The following is a 16,263-nucleotide window of genomic DNA, read 5'->3' on the forward strand; positions in this document are numbered from 1 at the left end:
TATCACCCTCTCTCTATCACCCTCTCTCTATCACCCTCTCTCTCTATCACCTCTCTCTCTATCACCCTCTCTCTCTATCACCCTCTCTCTCTATCACCCTCTCTCTCTATCACCCTCTCTCTATCACCCTCTCTCTCTATCACCCTCTCTCTATCACCCTCTCTATCACCCTCTCTCTCTATCACCCTCTCTCTCTATCACCCTCTCTCTCTATCACCCTCTCTATCACCCTCTCTCTCTATCACCCTCTCTCTATCACCCTCTCTCTCTATCACCCTCTCTCTCTATCACCCTCTCTCTCTATCACCCCTCTCTCTCTATCACCCTCCTCTATCTCTCTCTCTCTCTCTCTCTCTCTCTCCTCTCCTCTCCCTCTCCCTCTCTCCCTCTCTCTCTCTCTCTCTCTCTCTCTCTCTCTCTCTCTCTCTCTCTCTCTCCCTCTCTCTCTCTCTCTCCCTCTCTCTCTCTCTCTCTCTCTCTCACCCTCCATCTCTCACCCTCTCTCTCTCTCTCACCCTCCATCTCCATCTCTCACCCTCTCTCTCACCATCTTTCTCTCACCCTCTCTCTCACCCTCTCTCAGTCTGTTTCAATGAAACAGTACTACAGGTTAATGATTCACTGTGTGTTATCTTTCACCTCAATGTATGTTGACACAGAAATATACACACACACACACACACAAACCCACAGGACACACACACACACACACACTCGACACAAACCCCCACACACACTCGACACGAACCCACAGGACACACACACACACACACGACACAAACCCCCACACACTCGACATAAACCCACAGGACACACACACACAAACCCACAGGACACACGCGCACACACACACACACACACTCGACACAAACCCCCACACACACACACACACTCGACACAACCCCCCCACACACACACACACACACTCGACACAAACCCACAGGACACACACAGATGAAGTGTTAGTCAGTTTTTCTGGCAGGCTGTAGATTTACAGTAAATGTGAGGGGTTAAGGTGAAGAGTTCTGGTAACTCTCTTTCCGTGACCCTGCGCCTGTGGGAACGGCCCAGGTTCAGATGTACCATACACACACTGGACACGAACTGGACACACAGGGGGAGTATAGGGTGTTTCCTTGCAGGCTGCGTGTTTAGAGTAAAAGTGAGAGGTAAGGTGAAGAGTTCTGGTAACACTGCGGATGCTTTCTGTTCCGGCCCGCTTGTGTGTGAGAACGGATGGCCCAGGTTCAGACGTGCCGCGGTGTGTTTGTGTGTTGGGCTGTGTATGACTCAGCCTCTGTTTGTTATTATAGGGCGGTAGCTCAGGGCCAGACGGGCCAGACAGGACCAGTACTCCATTGTTCTGGTGGCCCAATGTTTATTTATCTATCTCCCTCTCTGACCCTCCCTCCCTCTCATTCCTCCTCTTTCTATCATCCTGACCCTCCCTCCCTCCCTCCCCTTTCATCACTCTCCCTCCCCCTGTTCCTCCTCTTTCTATCACCCTGACCCTCTCTCCCTCCCTCCCTCCCCTTCCTCCTCTATCACCCTGACCCTCCCTCTCATTCCTCCTCTATCACCCTGACCCTCCCTCCCTCTCATTCCTCCTCTATCACCCTGACCCTCTCTCCCTCTCATTCCTCCTCTATCACCCTGACCCTCTCTCCCTCTCATTCCTCCTCTATCACCCTGACACTCTCTCCCTCCTCTATCACCCTGACCCTCCCTCCCTCTCATTCCTCCTCTTTCTATCATCCTGACCCCCCCTCTCATTCCTCCTCTTTCTATCATCCTGACTCTCCCTCCCTCTCATTCCTCCTCTTTCTATCATCCTGACCCCCCCTCTCATTCCTCCTCTTTCTATCACCCTGACTCTCCCCCCTCTCATTCCTCCTCTTTCTATCACCCTGACCCCCCCTCCCTCTCATTCCTCCTCTTTCTATCACCCTGACCCCCTCCCTCTCATTCCTCCTCTTTCTATCACCCTGACCCTCCCTCCCTCTCATTCCTCCTCTTTCTATCACCCTGACTCTCCCTCCCTCTCATTCCTCCTCTTTCTATCACCCTGACCCCCCTCCCTCTCATTCCTCCTCTTTCTATCATCCTGACTCTCCCTCCCTCTCATTCCTCCTCTTTCTATCACCCTGACCCCCCCCTCCCTCTCATTCCTCCTCTTTCTATCACCCTGACCCCCCTCTCATTCCTCCTCTTTCTATCATCCCTGACTCTCCCTCCCTCTCATTCCTCCTCTTTCTATCACCCTGACCCCCCTCTCATTCCTCCTCTATCATCCTGACCCTCCCCCCTCTCATTCCTCCTCTATCATCCTGACCCTCCCCCTCTCTCATTCCTCCTCTTTCTATCACCCTGACCCCCTCCCTCTCATTCCTCCTCTTTCTATCATCCTGACCCTCCCTCCCTCTCATTCCTCCTCTTTCTATCATCCTGACCTCCTCCCTCTCATTCCTCCTCTTTCTATCACCCTGACCCCCTCCCTCCCTCCTCTATCACATCCTGACCCCCCTCTCATTCCTCCTCTATCACCCTGACCCCCCCTCTCATTCCTCCTCTATCACCCTGACCCTCCCTCCCTCTCATTCCTCCTCTTTCTATCACCCTGACTCTCCCTCCCTCTCATTCCTCTTTCTATCACCCTGATTCTCCCTCCCTCTCATTCCTCTTTCTATCACCCTGACCCTCCCTCCCTCTCATTCCTCCTCTTTCTATCACCCTGACCCTCCCTCCCTCTCATTCCTCCTCTTTCTATCATCCTGACTCTCCCTCCCTCTCATTCCTCTTTCTATCACCCTGACCCTCCCTCCCTCTCATTCCTCCTCTTTCTATCACCCTGACTCTCCCTCCCTCTCATTCCTCCTTTCTATCACCCTGATTCTCCCTCCCTCTCATTCCTCTTTCTATCACCCTGACCCTCCCTCCCTCTCATTCCTCCTCTTTCTATCACCCTGATTCTCCCTCCCTCTCATTCCTCTTTCTATCACCCTGACCCTCCCTCCCTCTCATTCCTCCTCTTTCTATCACCCTGACCCTCTCTCCCTCTCATTCCTCCTAAGACAGAGCTGGAGGGAGGGATAGGGTTCACCAAGGACTGAGGAACATTCTTAGAAACCAGACTAGACCACATGACCGGAGCAGACATTATCATGACAGAGACCAGACTAGACCACATGACTGGAGCAGACATTATCATGACAGAGACCAGACTAGACCACATGACTGGAGCAGACATTATCATGACAGAGACCAGACTAGACCACATGACTGGAGCAGACATTATCATGACAGAGACCAGACTAGACCACATGACTGGAGCAGACATTATCACGACAGAGACCAGACTAGACCACATGACTGGAGCAGACATTATCATGACAGAGACCAGACTAGACCACATGACTGGAGCAGACATTATCACGACAGAGACCAGACTAGACCACATGACTGGAGCAGACATTATCATGACAGAGACCAGACTAGACCACATGACCGGAGCAGACATTATCATGACAGAGACCAGACTAGACCACATGACTGGAGCAGACATTATCATGACAGAGACCAGACTAGACCACATGACTGGAGCCGACATTATCATGACAGAGACCAGACTAGACCACATGACTGGAGCAGACATTATCACGACAGAGACCAGACTGGACCACATGACTGGAGCCGACATTATCATGACAGAGACCAGACTAGACCACATGACTGGAGCAGACATTATCACGACAGAGACCAGACTGGAGCAGACATTATCATGACAGAGACCAGACTAGACCACATGACTGGAGCAGACATTATCACGACAGAGACCAGACTGGAGCAGACATTATCATGACAGAGACCAGACTAGACCACATGACTGGAGCAGACATTATCATGACACAAGAGCACAGATGAGACTTCACAAAGAATGGACTCATTATTCCCACATCAAAGACAGTACCAAGAGTTCTCAGTTCTCAGTACTCTGAATCTCATGTTCGTTTGAATCAATTAGCCTGATAGGTACTCCTGTTAGCTTTGGTCTGTCTTGGAGAGTTGGATTGAAGAGCTGGAAGATGATCATTCAGATCATGTGTTTCTGATCACATTATTGTAAGAGCCTGTACACTTCGACACCTGTCCCTGTCTGGGTAACCTCATGACCTATTCCCAGGCTAATTGTGGTTAACACATATACATAAGCCTGTAACACCAACTAACAAGTCTGGCCGACTGGGGAGTGAACTGATTTGTAGTTGTATAGTTTGAAGCTGTGGTCCACCAGACGTTCCCGGCATGGGGAGGAAGTGTCTGCTGAAGGACGTTTCAGAGTGGGTTTCAGCAGCTGTGTTTCAGTGGAAACGAACAGCGTCCTGTCCTCTATTTGTAGACTATTGTTCCATGTTCAGTGATAATGCATTGATGATGCTAATTATTGTGATCTGATATGCTAATCAGTCCATTGTAAGCTTTTGGGGAGTGTGTGTGGTGTGTTAATGTGTGTATTGTGATGGAACATTGTTTTCTTGTCTCTCCAGGTGTGTGGTGTGTTAGTGGTGTGTGTGTATTGAGATTGAACATTGTTTTCCTGTGTGTGTGTGTTTTCCTGTGTGTGTGTGTGTGTGTGTGTGTGTGTGTGTGTGTGTGTGTGTGTGTGTATTGATTCAACATTGTTTTCTTGTCTCTCCAGATTTGTGGTGTTAGTGGTGTGTGTGTATTGAGATTGAACATTGTTTTCGTGTGTGTGTACGTTGTTTCCTGTCTCTCCAGGTCCACTATGCAGCGTGCTCGTGGAACGCTTTGGTTGCCGGGTAACGGTGATGGTGGGAGGGGTTCTGAGTGGACTAGGCATGGTGGTCAGCGCCCTGGCCAGAACCATCACAGAACTCTACATCACCAGCATCATCGCAGGTCAGAGGGTACACACACACACACACACACACACACACACTATAACCCCCCAATATAAGACGTCTCTCCTTCTTTCTATGGGGCATTATGAGTCACCCTCATCAGTTCCTCTGTCCTCCTCATACAGGGTTGGGGTTCTGCCTGTCCTTCCAGCCCTCTGTGACCATGATGGGCCACTACTTTTTGAGGCGGCGGGCGTTTGCCAACGCCCTGTCGTCCACCGGCACGGCCCTGGGCCTCAGCACCTTACCCCTGCTGGCCAACTTCCTGCTGGGCCAGTTTGGCTGGAGAGGCAGCTTCCTGGTCCTGGGAGGGCTGCTGTTGAACTGCTGTGTGTGGGGCTGTCATGAGGCCCCTGGGGGCCAAACACAGTGGAGCCCAGAGGACACTCACTAACAAGGCTGCCCAGGGGCTCAGCAAGCAACCAATCAAAGGTCCTCTCCAACAGGAGAAGGAGGGAATTAAGACAAGACTTAGGACAGTGTTCAGTGACCTTGTCGTGTTCCTACGGAGACACATGGCCTTTGACCTGTTGGTCAGTAACCCTCGTTACCGTGCCTACGCCCTGGGAGTGACGTGGATGATGTTGGGGTTTGTAGTTCCCCTAGTCTACCTGGTGCCCTATGCTACAGCCAATGGTATGGAACAGGACCGAGCCGCTCTACTGATGGCCGTACTGGGCTTGGTTAACATTGCTGTGAGACCCGTGGCGGCTGTCTTCTTCGGCCTGCCGCGCTTCAGGTACTGTAGCCTGGATGTTACAGGTTAGGAGTGGGTCAGCAGCTGGACCGGAGGGTTGCTGGGTCGAATCCCAAGCAAGAAAACATTTAATAAAAAATGATGTGATCTGAAAACAAAAATGGATAATAAATTGGTTCTCTTCCTCCTCCTCCTCCTCCTCTTCCTCCTCACAGGGGCAGTGGCTGTTTTGTGTATGTGTTTGCGGTAGCCCTCCTGGTCAACGGGCTGAGTAACAGTATCTGTGGTGCGGCCGCCACCTTCCCCGTGCTCCTGATCTACGTGGTCATCTTTGGTCTGTCCATGTCTGTGATTGGCTCTCTGCTCTTCACGGTGCTAATGGAGACGGTGGAGATGAGCCGGTTCCCCTCTGCCCTGGGTCTCATCAGTATGTTAGAGAGTGGAACACTGCTGATTGGCCCGCCGCTCGCAGGTACTGTGTGTCGCTCCTGTCAGGAATGTACCGCTACACATGATGCCATGGGGGGGCAATATGGGGGTGTGGTACGCCACTGTGGGGGCTATAGGGGGGTGTGGTACACCACTGTGGGGGCTATAGGGGGGTGTGGTACGCCACTGTGGGGGCTATAGGGGTTGTGTGTGCCCAGTATAAACCTGTTATGTGAGGACTGGGGAGGGTATGAGTTATGCCCAGTATAAACCTGTTATATGAGGACTGGGGAGGGTATGAGTTATGCCCAGTATAAACCTGTTATCTGAGGACTGGGGAGGGTATGAGTTATGCCCAGTATAAACCTGTTATCTGAGGACTGGGGAGGGTATGAGTTATGCCCAGTATAAACCTGTTATCTGAGGACTGGGGAGGGTATGAGTTATGCCCAGTATAAACCTGTTATCTGAGGACTGGGGAGGGTATGAGTTATGCCCAGTATAGGGGGTGTGGTAACCTGTTATCTGAGGACTGGGGAGGGTATGAGTTATGCCCAGTATAAACCTGTTATCTGAGGACTGGGGAGGGTATGAGTTATGTGGTACCCAGTATAAACCTGTTATCTGAGGACTGGGGGGGTATGAGTTATGCCCAGTATAAACCTGTTATATGAGGACTGGGGAGGGGTATGAGTTATGCCCAGTATAAACCTGTTATAGGGGTGTGGTACCCACTGTCCTCATATAGGGGGTTTATACTGTGGGGGCTATAGGGGGGTGTGGACTGTCCCACTGTCTATAGGGGGTGTGGGTACGCCACTGTGGGGGCTATAGGTTTATACTGTGGGGGCTATAGGGGGGTGTGGTACTGTGGGGGCATACCCTCCCACTGTCCTCATATGAGTTATGCCCAGTATAAACCTGTTATATGAGGACTGGGGAGGGTATGAGTTATGCCCAGTATAAACCTGTTATATGAGGACTGGGGAGGGTATGAGTTATGCCCAGTATAAACCTGTTATCTGAGGACTGGGGAGGGTATGAGTTATGCCCAGTATAAACCTGTTATCTGAGGACTGGGGAGGGTATGAGTTATGCCCAGTATAAACCTGTTATCTGAGGACTGGGGAGGGTATGAGTTATGCCCAGTATAAACCTGTTATCTGAGGACTGGGGAGGGTATGAGTTATGCCCAGTATAAACCTGTTATATGAGGACTGGGGAGGGTATGAGTTATGCCCAGTATAAACCTGTTATCTGAGGACTGGGGAGACTGAGTTTTGTCACACAGGGAAATGGAATGTTATTTCTGCTCAATTCCCATGTCTAGCTCGGGATGTGAATGGGTCATGTGCTCTGGTTTCCACAATGTGCGTGTGTGTCTGTGTGTGCGTGCGTCAGGCGAGTAGGAAGGTCTGGGTCGACAGGGAACGGCCCTGGGGCAGGCTTACTGGAGTAGGGAGTGGCCTAGTGTACCCCTGCTGAACTCCTAAGGTGGTCTCTGGTTTCCAGCGCCATGGCAACTCTAATGTCAACGCCCGGTAGTAGCCGACTAGCCCTGTGCTCAGTGGGTCCTGGCAGAACTGTACTGAACTAGCGTCCAGTTCAGAGGAATGTGTTATGAGGACACACACCGACACGCTTAAATATAGCTGTTCTTTCACTGTCGTAGCACCACGCGTGGTTGTTGATACAAGCCTTCTAGGAAATGCTTTTATGTACTGCTCATTAACTGTTTTGTGTGGTTATGAACGTGCCATGACATGGTAATGTAGGTGCCCTTCAAATGAAGTGTTCCCCGAGTCTTTCCTAACGCTGTGCCTGTTGCCATGTCCCCCTCTTCCCTCTCTCCCCTCTCCTCTCTTCCCCCTCTCCCCTCTTCCCTCCTTCCCTCTCTCCCCTCTCTCCCTCTCTTCCCCCTCTCCTCTCCCTCTCTCTCCCCTCTCCTTCCCCCTCTCTTCCCTCTCTTCCCCTCTCCCCCTCTCTCCTCTCCTCCTTCCCTCTCTCTCTTCTCTCTCCCCTCTTTTCCCTCTCTTGCAGGCATGTTGGTGGACAGTACAGGACACTACTCTTATGTGTTCTATGCATGCAGTGTGACTGTCTCCTCCTCTGGCCTCTTCCTCATCGCAGCGTTCTACTATCTGGACAGACGGAAGAAGAGGGAAGAGAAGAAGAGAGCAGGTCCTCCTGCTGCTGCGTACCAACAGAAGCCTGCTATCAGCCTAGTCCCTGACTGCCAGTACAACCATGTTCCTTCTACACAGGGAGGGAGATCAGCGGACACTGTTTGTGTCACCAACGTGTGACTTACTAATATGTACGTGTGTAACCCAGTAAGACAAACTGTCTACCTGCCTGCCTTTAGAATTACATCTAGAATGAGAATGAAGTAAGGAGGTAGCCTTCCATGAGCCTTGGCCTGTAGGAGCTGCAGCTTATCACAGGAACCGCTCACTGTGTAACGCCTCACTATGAGGAATCAATGAAGGATCTCTGTGGTGTCTGCTGTCTTCAGAGGGAAGAACTGGGAGGTTACACATACACTACTGTTATCATCACTGTGATTCCTATGTATCTACATACATAAACAGGCATTCACAACACAGGGTTTGCACACAGATTTAGTCTCTCTCTCTCTCTCTCTCTCTCTCTTTCTCTCTCTTTCTTTCTCTTTCTTTCTCTTTAGTAGACGCTCAGTAGGACTGTCTAACATACGGCCCACTAGTAGACGCTACAGTAGGACTGTCTAACATACGGCCCACTAGTAGACTCTACAGTAGGACTGTCTAACATACGGCCCTCTAGTAGACTCTACAGTAGAACTGTCTAACATACGGCCCACTAGTAGACTCTACAGTAGAACTGTCTAACATCTCAATCGACATTTAAATGATTAAAACCCCATAACTAGAAATGAGACTCTGTAGTCTCTTCAGTCCAGCTAGCTGTCATAACATACGGCCCAGTCTAGTAGACTCTACAGTAGAACTGTCTAACATACTGGCCAGTCACTAGTAGACTTTATAGTCTCTTCACAGCTAGGACTGTCTAAAGTAGACTCTACAACAATCTCAACATCGACATTTAAATGATTAAAACCAAACCATAACTATTTAGAAATGATAATGGACCTAAATGTAGTCTCTTCACTTTGTCCAGCTAGCTAACAGTCATCATAATGAAAGCTACATTTATAGTCTCTTCACTCTGTCCAGCTAGCTAACAGTCATCATAATGAAAGCTTCATTTATAGTCTCTTCACTTTGTCCAGCTAGCTAACAGTCATCATAATGAAAGCTTCATTTATAGTCTCTTCACTTTGTCCAGCTAGCTAACAGTCATCATAATGAAAGCTACATTTATAGTCTCTTCACTTTGTCCAGCTGGCTAACAGTCATCATAATGAAAGCTACATTTATAGTCTCTTCACTTTGTCCAGCTAGCTAACAGTCATCATAATGAAAGCTACATTTATAGTCTTTATAGTCTTTCACTTTGTCCAGCTGGCTAACAGTCATCATAATGAAAGCTACATTTATAGTCTCTTCACTCTGTCCAGCTGGCTAACAGTCATCATAATGAAAGCTACATTTATAGTCTCTTCACTCTGTCCAGCTGGCTAACAGTCATCATAATGAAAGCTACATTTATAGTCTCTTCACTCTGTCCAGCAAGTCTAACAGTCATCATAGCAAGCTAACAGTCATCATAGCTACATTTATAGTCTCTTCACTCTGTCCAGCTGGCTAACAGTCATCATAATGAAAGCTTCATTTATAGTCTCTTCACTCTGTCCAGCTAGCTAACAGTCATCATAATGAAAGCTACATTTATAGTCTCTTCACTCTGTCCAGCAAGCTAACAGTCATCATAATGAAAGCTACATTTATAGTCTCTTCACTCTGTCCAGCTGGCTAACAGTCATCATAATGAAAGCTACATTTATAGTCTCTTCACTCTGTCCAGCTGGCTAACAGTCATCATAATGAAAGCTACATTTATAGTCTCTTCACTCTGTCCAGCTAGCTAACAGTCATCATAATGAAAGCTTCATTTATAGTCTCTTCACTCTGTCCAGCTAGCTAACAGTCATCATAATGAAAGCTACATTTATAGTCTCTTCACTCTGTCCAGCTAATTTATAGCTAACAGTCATCATAATGAAAGCTACATTTATAGTCTCTTCACTGTCCAGCTGGCTAACAGTCATCATAATGAAAGCTACATTTATAGTCTCCAGCTGGCTAACAGTCATCATAATGAAAGCTACATTTATAGTCTCTTCACTCTGTCCAGCTGGCTAACAGTCATCATAATGAAAGCTACATTTATAGTCTCTTCACTCTGTCCAGCTGGCTAACAGTCATCATAATGAAAGCTAGATAGTCAGGGTGCATCAAAAATTCCCTAACCGTCATGGATAATGAGGACATTTTGCTCATTTTGACCCCTGAGACAATACATACACATTTTAAGTGCGGCACTCCGGCCCTTGGTGAAGACTGAATGCGGCCCGCAGAGCAAAATGAGTTTGACAACCCTGTGTGTGTTACTCACGAATTGCGGCATTTGTACTGCCAATAACATGGACGACCTAACTATTGAGTGCTTTGACTGTTTGGTTTCAGGAGGAGATTATGGTTGTTTGTACACTGTCACCGTGACAACACTGAGTATGGCTATGAATGTATTCCTGCACCTTCTTGAATATCCTCTGTGACTTTAGATGCCTTGATATAACTGGAAATGAAACGATAGCCTTATGTATGAAAGGATATACAAATATTTTGTATTTTAGTCAACTTATTTCTGAAGATTTAATATTGAATGTTTACAGAATATTAAACTTTTTCAATAAAAGTAAGTTGATTTGTGTTCATTGTGTCAGTCTTGTTTTATTATCACTGTATAATAATAATCTGCATTTGAGGACGGATCGGATTGAATAGGTCTTCAAATTTTAATACAACAGTTCTTGTTAACGCAGCTCTGATGTCATTCACTTCCTGCTATTTTCTCATTTCCTTCCACTCACCTTTATCGCCCTTCCTTGTGGAATGTGTGATGTCCAGTTGTTTTAATAATCACCATGACAGCCAAATGACAGTTTTGAAAAATTACCAATGAAGCCTATTTGTCAAATTTGGTGTACTTTTTAAGATATTGTCCAGACTCTGCCACGTACTGTATAAGATGTGCCTCCATTAGCGTGTCCTGTCACTCACAACCCAGATTCTTGTAATGTCTTATCTGAGTCTTTTTTAACCTGACCAGTTTTTCTACTTTTTATATTCTGGTAAACACATAATACTGAAGACTGTGTCCAGTGAAAGCCCTGATCAGTCAAATATCTGATCAGGTACCTGATCAATTATCTAAAATTACCTGATCAATTATAAATTACTTGATCAATTACCTGGTTAATTACCTGGTTAATTACCTGCTGGCTGAAGGATGTTGTCATCTTTGGCCTTTCAGTGAGACGCTCCAATGATGGCTGGTGAAGAATGCTGGTAGCTTGAGGTTTGAAAGTAAATAGGCTAATTCATATTCCTTTTTCACAGTTTCCTTCCCCAACCTGGGCCAAACAGTGAAAGCCCTGACCACTCAATCATGTTGTCATTTATAGTCTCTTCGATGAAGGGCTAATATGGAGGCCCTGTTCAGTCTTTCGGTGACGCTAGCTACCATGGAGGCCCTGTTCAGTCTTCGGTGAGGGGATACCATGAAGGGCCCTGTTCAGTCTTCAGTGAGGGGATACCATGAAAGGTCCTGTTCAGTCTTCAGTGAGGGAATACCATGAAGGGCCCTGTCTCAGTCTTCGGCTGAGGGATACTAATGACTGTTTATAGTCTTCAGTGAGGGGCTACCATGAAGGGCCCTGTTCAGTCTTTCAGTGAGGGGCTACCATGAAGGGCCCTGTTCAGTCTTCAGTGAGGGGATACCATGAAGGGCCCTGTATAGTCTTCAGTGAGGGGATACCATGAAGGGCCCTGTTCAGTCTTCGATGAGGGGATACCATGAAGGGCCCTGTTCAGTCTTCAGTGAGGGGATACCATGAAGGGCCCTGTTCAGTCTTCAGTGAGGGATACCATGAAGGGCCCTGTTCAGTCTTCGGTGAGGGGATACCATGAAGGGCCCTGTTCAGTCTTCACTGAGGGGATACCATGAAGGGCCCTGTTCAGTCTTCAGTGAGGGGATACCATGAAGGGCCCTGTTCAGTCTTCAGTGAGGGGATACCATGAAGGGCCCTGTTCAGTCTTCAGTGACGGGCTAATATGGAGGCCCTGTTCAGTCTTCAGGTGAGGGGATACCATGGAATGACCCTGTACAGTCTTCGGTGATGGGCTACCATGAAGGGCCCTGTTCAGTCTTCAGTGAGGGGATACCATGAAGGGCCCTGTTCAGTCTTCAGTGAGGGGATACCATGAAGGGCCCTGTTCAGTCTTCAGTGAGGGGATACCATGAAGGGCCCTGTTCAGTCTTCAGTGAGGGGATACCATGAAGGGCCCTGTTCAGTCTTCGGTGAGGGGATACCATGAAGGGTCCTGTTCAGTCTTCGGTGAGGGGATACCATGAAGGACGCCCTGTTCAGTCTTTGGTGAGGGGATACCATGAAGGGCCCTGTTCAGTCTTCGGTGAGGGGATACCATGAAGGGCCCTGTTCCTCTGTCTTCAGTGAGGGGATACCATGAAGGGCCCTGTTCAGTCTTCAGTGAGGGGATACCATGAAGGGCCCTTCAATCTTCTGAGGGGATACCATGAAGGGCACTGTATCAGTCTTCAGTGAGGGGATACCATGAAGGGTTTGTGTTCCTGTTCAGTCTTCGGTGAGGGGATACCATGAAGGGTCCTGTTCAGTCTTCGGTGATGGGATACCATGAAGGGTCCTGTTCAGTCTTTGGTGAGGGGATACCATGAAGGCCCTGTTCAGTCTTCGGTGAGGGGATACCATGAAGGGCCCTGTTCAAATCTTGGTGAGGGGATACCATGAAGGGCCCTGTTCAGTCTTCCATGAGGGGATACCATGAAGGGCCCTGTTCAGTCTTATCTGAGGGGATACCATGAAGGGCCCTGTTATATTCTGGTGAACACATAATACTGAAGACCCTGTTCAGTCTTCAGTGAGGGGATACCATGAAGTTACCTGTTCAGTCTTCAGTGAGGGATACCATGATAGGGCCCTGTTCAATTATCTTCAATGAGGGGATACCTGAAGGGCCCTGGGTCAGTCTTCAGTGAGGGGATACCATGAAGGGCCCTGTTCAGTCTTCAGTGAGGGGATACCATGAAGGGCCCTGTTCAGTCTTCGAGGGGATAAGAATGAAGGGCCCTGTTCAGTCTTCCCCCAGGGGATACCATGAAGGGCCCTGTTCAGTCTTTGGTGAGGGATCCATGAAGGGCCCTGTTCAGTCTTCAGTGAGGGGATACCATGAGGTCCTGTTCAGTCTTCGTGATGGGCTACCATGAAGGGCCCTGTTCAGTCTTCGGTGAGGGGATACCATGAAGGGCCCTGTTCAGTCTTCAGTGAGGGGATACCATGAAGGGCCCTGTTCAGTCTTCAGTGAGGGGATACCATGAAGGGCCCTGTTCAGTCTTCAGTGAGGGGATACCATGAAGGGCCCTGTTCAGTCTTCAGTGAGGGGATACCATGAAGGGCCCTGTTCAGTCTTCAGTGAGGGGATACCATGAAGGGCCCTGTTCAGTCTTCAGTGAGGGGATACCATGAAGGGCCCTGTTCAGTCTTCAGTGAGGGGATACCATGAAGGGCCCTGTTCAGTCTTCAGTGAGGGGATACCATGAAGGGCCCTGTTCAGTCTTCGGTGAGGGGATACCATGAAGGGCCCTGTTCAGTCTTCAGTGAGGGGATACCATGAAGGGCCCTGTTCAGTCTTCGGTGAGGGGATACCATGAAGGGTCCTGTTCAGTCTTCGGTGAGGGGATACCATGAAGGGCCCTGTTCAGTCTTCGGTGAGGGGATACCATGAAGGGCCCTGTTCAGTCTTCAGTGAGGGGATACTATGAAGGGCCCTGTTCAGTCTTCGATGAGGGGATACCATGGCGACCCTGTTCACTTCCTTCTGTCATTGTTGTTGACAACAATGAGTATGTGAAGCATTTTGGAAGCTTGAGGGTTAAAAGTAAATGAACTTATTATCTTCAGTTTTTCACAGCTTGCTTACTCTAACATGCACCAACACACATTTCCACACACATCACCGTGCAAGCCAGATTTTTTTTGAAAAGTATATACTTTTAAAAAAAAATCTTTAAAATGGACATTTTGTGTACGGACTGCTTTTAACCAAACAACCCACCCTGACATACCAAGCTAAAACCGTTGCCTCTACATGACTGTGGGCTATATAGCCTGTAACCTGTAACCTATATACACCTGTAACCTGTAAATACCCAATCAGACCAGTTTAGATAAGAGTTAAACATATCACTACACACATTGTGATTCTCTCTCCTGAAGCCTTCGGTCAAAGGTCCCTCCAGTCTCCTCTTCTCTCCTGCTCTGTCCTTCTGGTACCTCAGACCATGGCTACTCACCTCCTCAGACAGCTCAGTGTGTTCTCTAGAAGGGGTTTGTTACAACCTCTACTGGTGGTCTCCTCACTACAGAAGACATGGACACCTGGGAACCCAACCTGGCTCTGGTGCGGTAGGTAGGTTAAGTCTCTTACCATTGTCATACACACTAGTCTCTTATCACCGCCGAGCTAATTTGGTGTTGGGTGCAAAGATTATCCACAGAGTTGGACTAGATGAATTATTTCTCTTTATTCAACTTTATTTGGCAAACCACGTGTTTTTAATTTGATTTAACTGTAGAGTACAAACTAAATGACCTGGATGTGACTGGACTTATTGAGACTGATGGTATGTCTTTCAATGCTTCCTTGTGAGATTTCCTTTTCAGAAACTAGTTTTTTTTTACAAATCAAATATGTTTTTACTTGGATTGTCTATCCCAGTTTCTGCTTTGTCCTGGCTGTAAGGAACAAGGTTCAGCGTGGTTGTCTTGGATTGTCTAGCCCAGTTTCTGCTTTGTCCTGGCTGTAAGGAACAAGGTTCAGCGTGGTTGTCTTGGATTGTCTAGCCCAGTTTCTGCTTTGTCCTGGCTGTAAGGAACAAGGTTCAGCGTGGTTGTCTTGGATTGTCTAGCCCAGTTTCTGCTTTGTCCTGGCTGTAAGGAACAAGGTTCAGCGTGGTTGTCTTGGATTGTCTAGCCCAGTTTCTGCTTTGTCCTGGCTGTAAGGAACAAGGTTCAGCGTGGTTGTCTTGGATTGTCTTGGATTGTCTAGCCCAGTTTCTGCTTGTCCTGGCTGTAAGGAACAGGGTTCAGCGTGGTTGTCTTGGATTGTCTATCCCAGTTTCTGCTTTGTCCTGGCTGTAAGGAACAAGGTTCAGCGTGGTTGTCTTGGATTGTCCAGCCCAGTTTCTGCTTTGTCCTGGCTGTAAGGAACAGGGTTCAGCGTGGTTGTCTTGGATTGTCTATCCCAGTTTCTGCTTTGTCCTGGCTGTAAGGAACAAGGTTCAGCGTGGTTGTCTTGGATTGTCTAGCCCAGTTTCTGCTTTGTCCTGGCTGTAAGGAACAGGGTTCAGCGTGGTTGTCTTGGATTGTCTAGCCCAGTTTCTGCTTTGTCCTGGCTGTAAGGAACAGGGTTCAGCGTGGTTGTCTTGGATTGTCTATCCCAGTTTCTGCTTTGTCCTGGCTGTAAGGAACAAGGTTCAGCGTGGTTGTCTTGGATTGTCTAGCCCAGTTTCTGCTTTGTCCTGGCCGTAAGGAACAAGGTTCAGCGTGGTTGTCTTGGATTCATTGTCTAGCCCAGTTTCTGCTTTGTCCTGGCTGTAAGGAACAAGGTTCAGCGTGGTTGTCTTGGATTGTCTAGCCCAGTTTCTGCTTTGTCCTGGCTGTAAGGAACAGGGCTCAGCGTGGTTGTCTTGGCACTGAACATGTTTGTTTTTTCACATATCCATTAAGTCCAGTTTCCCCTCTGAAAGACTTCACATGTCCTGTGACCTGATGGGAATAATATTGAGTGAGCGAGGTGGGCCATATTTGTTCTAATAGAGGCTTGCTGTTTATGTAGGCTCCCAAACAGAACAGCCGAGAGAGGTCGACTATGAAACCACAGCCTACAGAACTCCCACAGGAGGTCAGGGTCCACAGGAGGTCAGGTTAGGGCCCACAGGAGGTCGGGTTAGGGT

The 16,263-nt window shown here is 48.3% G+C and overlaps 1 pseudogene; it reads left to right on the plus strand.

The window, feature by feature from the left end:
- The window catches only part of LOC118382463 (monocarboxylate transporter 6-like), a 21,945-nt pseudogene extending 13,222 nt beyond the window's left edge, over nt 1–8,723 (plus strand).
- The last annotated feature ends 7,540 nt before the right edge of the window (nt 8,724–16,263 follow it).

Source organism: Oncorhynchus keta, chromosome 5 (assembly GCF_023373465.1).
Source record: "Oncorhynchus keta strain PuntledgeMale-10-30-2019 chromosome 5, Oket_V2, whole genome shotgun sequence".
In the NCBI taxonomy this organism is placed as follows: domain Eukaryota; kingdom Metazoa; phylum Chordata; class Actinopteri; order Salmoniformes; family Salmonidae; genus Oncorhynchus; species Oncorhynchus keta.